This window comes from Haliaeetus leucocephalus, unplaced genomic scaffold, assembly GCF_000737465.1.
Source record: "Haliaeetus leucocephalus isolate CR32 unplaced genomic scaffold, Haliaeetus_leucocephalus-4.0 Scaffold450, whole genome shotgun sequence".
Lineage (NCBI taxonomy): Eukaryota > Metazoa > Chordata > Aves > Accipitriformes > Accipitridae > Haliaeetus > Haliaeetus leucocephalus.
The window spans coordinates 874,009-879,520 of NW_010972886.1; the positions used below are offsets into that span (position 1 = coordinate 874,009).

General features: G+C 37.1%; 1 protein-coding gene across 2 annotated transcripts in view; it reads right to left on the minus strand.

Annotated features, from left to right (window-relative positions):
• VTA1 (vesicle (multivesicular body) trafficking 1) overlaps window positions 1-5,512 on the minus strand; it is a 40,366-nt gene that overhangs the window by 34,638 nt on the left and 216 nt on the right. The gene's annotated exons all lie outside the window — the stretch shown is intronic.

The window sequence follows — 5,512 nt, forward strand, 5'->3', positions numbered from 1 at the left end:
GAATGGGGGGGGGTGGGGGGGGGGGAAGGAATTGAGAAATATTTTTAGTTTACACTCATAGCACAATCAAAACAAGTCTCACAGTACGCTACAAAATGGATATCTACTTCTTAAATATCTGACCATTTCAATTAACTTATCCTGAGTAAAGAACAGATTAAATCTATTCTTCAGTATATAATCTCTAATAACAGGCTTTAAATAATTTGTAGTATTAGTAGCACACAAAACAGTTTTCTGCCACCAGCAATATGAGAATACGGAAAATGTACTTTTACAAATGGATTATATAAAACTAGTATAAGGAAATGAATATTTAAACTGAAAAACTCAGGAATTTGATCTTATTAGATAAGGAATGGCATAAGAACATTATGTTACACATTTCAATTCTACAATGTCCCAGTTAAATGAAGTCAGTAAGTATGTGCAGAACCTCTGCAGTGAAATACAGCAAATACCAGTTACTTTTATTTCCATTAATACTTTGGAATTACATGCAACTTCTAAATTATTCATTCAAAATGCATCAAGATACAATAAAAAGTTGAATAAATTAAAAGCTCATTTAAAATATCTGTCTGTTATTAGTCCTCTGCTTTGAGGAAGGATCCGTAAAAAATTAACAGTATTTCAGCTCTAAAATTACACAGTAACTATATTTCCCAGGTTCTGAATCAGGCCATGAACTTTATTTTTTGTGTCTTTTTTTTAAAAAAATAAAAATAAAATTAAAAAAAAAAAAAAGTCTTGTAATTGGTATGCACCAAGAAGCTTGTTTCATGGATGTGTGACTAAACTTCAAAGTAAAAAGCCAGTCACATGGCTATTTCTGTTAAAAGCTGAACAACTTTTGTTTCAAGAGGTTGTCAACTAGTTGTGGGAAAAAAATTTTCTCTTCTGCTTTTCTCTCCTGCTTGATCCCACAAAACCAGAAATGTCAACACAATGGTAAGCTCCTTTGGAAGGATTTCTCTGGTGCTTTTCTATCTCAAGAATTTGAGAATTGTAGATTTTCTTCATACCTTTTTTAAACAGATCAAGTCTACTGATCTCACATGAATGTTTTCTGATGTTTAGCAGACTGTAAAGCAAAAAATGATTCCAGTGCAGCTTTTGGGAAGTTATTAGAATCATCATTTTTCATGTTGCATTCACTGGATATGCAAACGCTGTTGTGTGTTAGGATGTTATATATCACAAAACTTCAATGCTTTTCTGGCAACTCACTGGCATTCTCAATACTTTTGAATTAGAACATCAATGGCCAGTAAGTACTGAAGTATAAAATAAACTACCAATCATCTTTGAAAAGAGCTTAACAACACTACTGAAAGGCTGAAACAAGAGCTATGAAGGAAAGTCTCGCTTTAAACACTAGAACAGAAGTTTTCAGAAGACAGAACTACGTCTCAAACCTTGCAATTTTTCAAAAAACAACTTCTGAGTCAAACTGCCTGTGGCACAGTTACATACATAATTTCTTTAGTTATTACACAGGCCACAGATTTTTTTATCAAAGTCTGCCTCCTTGTGTTTGCAGAATAACATCTCAAAGCAGTCAGACTCATGTAAGTTTTTAACATGAGAAAGTTATTTTATTGACCACCAATCAATTATTTTCCTTTTGCTAGGCAATGAATGTGGCATCCCTTACACCTATTGAATCAGCTGACCTTTACTGAACCTGAAAAAGCTACATACTTAATGACAATGATTAACAAAATAATATGAAATGTGAGAAGTATTGTATGAGAAGGTAAATATTTTAAAAGAAGGTAGCAGATGACCCCAGTACTGAACACTTACATTAACCATAAAATGTCTAATCTCTTTAAAAGGAGAATTATTTTGTGAGATCATGTCCTGTACAACTTAAAAAATAAACTTGATTTCTTTATTTCTCTACAGTCTATGTTCTAAGTAGAACAAATTTTACAACCAAGTAAATTGAAGGTACATACTGTCAGGAAGCAAATATATTTTTATTGCTTCAATCATTTATATCCATCTACTAACAGTGGCTAGTGCTAAAAAAAGTAATGGTTTACAAACAACATATAAAGCTACTGATTATATACTGCTTTGAATTTGAATACCTAAAAATGGACTTAAGCATGAAGGCTTTGTAAGGAATACACATGACTACCAGAAATAAACCCATTTTTTAATGTTTGCAGTGTTTCCAGCAAGTACCACAACAAAAAGCATCTGTGATGTTATGGTACACAAGAGCATCAATGTTGTTCTTCAATGTTTTATTTTTCATGTGGAAAATTATGTGGCCATTGAAAAATATAAATCATCCCTGCTGTAGCTATCCATATTTTGTAAACCAGAGATTAATGTTCATTGAATTACAGTTTCTTTACTTCAACATATGCCAGCAATATCAAAAAAGCAGGAGTCCTGTCTTCGCTCCAAGCCACCGTATCTTGTTCTTTGTCTGTGTGTGTGGGAGCACAGCTGTTTAAGTGGTAGTGAATTGGCCTGGCTGAAAAATAGCTTACTGTTGGTTTTCATCATACAATTACATCAATGTTTGCTTCTGAAGCACATTAGGGTTGGGAACGAGAGGTAAGAGAAGGACTACAGTATCCTCTTCAGGTGGCAGTGCTGGTTTGTGCTAGTTTAATGCTTCAAATGAACTACAGCCAAAAAACATAAGAGAAAAAAATTGAAAATGGTGCACGCAAATAAAATGCGTAACTGCCATTGAAATTTCCAGCTTTGAGAGCACACCTCTAGCACCAGTGGATGCTGATCAGAGACAAAAATACTATCATGACCAGTAAGTAGTTCCTCCTGACAATTTTATTGCTAAGCCATAGAAAGTAATATTTTAGGTTGTGAACACATTCTTACCAGAGTTTACTTGCTTCTGATATTCAAATTAGTTTGTGTCATAGCTCTTTTTATCAGAAATATACAAGTGGAATTGAACCAAAATGCACATAAATCAAAACCTAGCAAACATTATGTCCATACTGAAAACCACTGTGTCGTGGAAACATCAGTCTTCGGACCAAAGCTTTTTTCTAGGGATGAAGCACTTCTGGCAACATTCCAAAGCTATAAACACCTTACTCTATTCTTCAGACCAATAGCTACATCTGTCTTATGACCAAAATTCAGACTCTCCCCCTCACATGGTGGCTGTGCAAGCAGCCTTGAGACAGAACACGCAGCACTGTCCCATCACATGATGTTTCACCGCAGGGTCCCCTTGGCTGGCTGCTGCGCCACACCACCCTCCTGGTCCCAGGACATGCGTGGTGCCCGCAGACGAGGCTAGCGGAGGAGTACCAGAAGAGAACAGCACACGTTCCAGCACACACCAAGCTTTCCTCACGCTATTCCTTCCACACAATACATTATAGCAAATGTATACAGCTCCTCCAAAACACATTTCAAAGGCTCAACAAAGAGATTTTCACTCTTTTCAGTGAAGCATCTAATGAGAAAAATTGCTTTAACTCCACATAAAATCTGTGTTGCGTTCAAAACATTATCTGAAAAGTATCCTGAAAATTTTTTGTATCCCCAGGCTTACACTTTAAAAAACTTACCTTTTAGGAAAGCCCCTATTATTCATAACATGCTAGAAACATATACAGTACATTTTTTTTGACAGTAGCAATATTAATAATTAATACTTTGGGATTCCACATAATTGTTCCAAACCCACAATGTTCAAAATTAATGGTTCATAAACCTTATTTTTGCTTCAAAGCCAGAATTAAAACAAGAAAACAAAAAAATCCTATGAAACAGGAATTCTGCATTTTAGTCAATCCAAACTCATCCACCATGGAAGGAAATACGTGTCATCAGTGGAACACTAGAGAAAATTAATTCTTCTCCTTTGTGTATTTAAAAGAACAAAAGATCCAAGCAAGACCTGTCTTGAAAAAGAGGTGTTGCTGCTTTTTACTTTATGTAATAATGTAATGAGAAAAGTATCTCTAGAATACGTCTGCAGTATGCTCAGTAATGAATCAGATGTGCTGAAGTACTCAAATTAAAACATATGATATGCAAATTTTCAGGCTACTTAGGACAGAGAATGCAAAGGACTTTACAGAAAATGCTAATTATTCAATACAGGTGGATTTTTTTTCCCCTGTGCACCAAGACTTTCAGAATAGGAAAGACATTAAGAAAAATAGAGATCAGTCATCAAAACATTCCTGTTTTAAAACAGACTTGCATTCTGTTACCTACACTAAATGCTAGTATTTTTATTGTATAGCCAGACAGGGTGTTATATCTGATTAAAAACCCCCAAAGAAATAAAGAAAAAACAACAAAAAAACCCCAGTGCAACTTGACCTAGCTAGTGCTTTCTACCACACAAAGTAAGATTTATCCTGTTTTTCCAGCAAAAAAAGAGCAAGTACTACTGAGAACATCCAGTATTCTAATACCTGGCTACCTCACTTCTCTGGTGGCACTCTTCCACATTAGCACAGTATTCCTGTGTAACACAAAAAAATGAAAATTATTCTTGTGACACCGAGCTAACGTTTTTTTCAGAGCTTTCTGAAGCCGGAATTTCATGAGTTCATCCTTCAACACTTAAGATTGCCTTACAAATTAAACTACCAGTTCTACCTCTATTTTTTATTTAACTCTCTTTGAAGACAAGCTATTGCCAAGTAAAACCCCCAAATGACCGTCTCACATCTCAATAAAAAGAAAAAAAAACAACATAAACATACATTTCTGGTGATCAGCTAGTCTTAGAAATTTTCCAGGTGTGGTGATTAACTGTGACAGGAATTTATGACTACTAACAATAGGCTTGCGTTACTTAATTAACTTTTAGAAAGGCTCACAGACCACCCTGACAAGCACTAGCTTAGAAGCCATAAAGTAGCTTGACAAATTTACATATTAATTTGAAAGACTTCAAGTAAGATTTTGCTGTGTTCACTTCAACGAAACGAACAAAAAAAAGAGCCACCCACTCTCCCCCTTAGAGAACCCTGAAGAAGTGACAAAGCCTCACAGAAAATAAAATGAACACTTGAAAGAATTAAAGACTCTCAAATTCAAATTGCTTACTCGGATACAGGACAGAAAGGAGGTCTAATCAACAGGAGAAAGACTCTCGAAGGTTAGTTTTTTGCGATACTTATTAGGACTATCCCAACACAGACAGCAAACTTGACTTTATACACATGCGTACAAGCACGTATTTAGGCTGCTGGCATACGCCCTACGACTGCAGAGAGGCTTAACTCTGCAAAAATAGAGCATGTGAAAGACGGGTCGGGGCTTGCAGCTGAAGCGGCAGACAGGGAAGACCGCGAACAGCCCGGACCGCCCCAAGAGGTGGGGCTTCCCCCCGCCCCCACTTCTCCGTCCATCCGACGGGCACTCGGCGCAACCCGACAAGCCGGGCGGACAGAGCGGGGGGCACGCTCCGTCCGGTGCGGGGCCTGGTGGCCGGGGGGTGGTGGCGGCCCCAGTCGCGGGGAGCGGCGGCGGGGCGGGACGCGACGGGCCA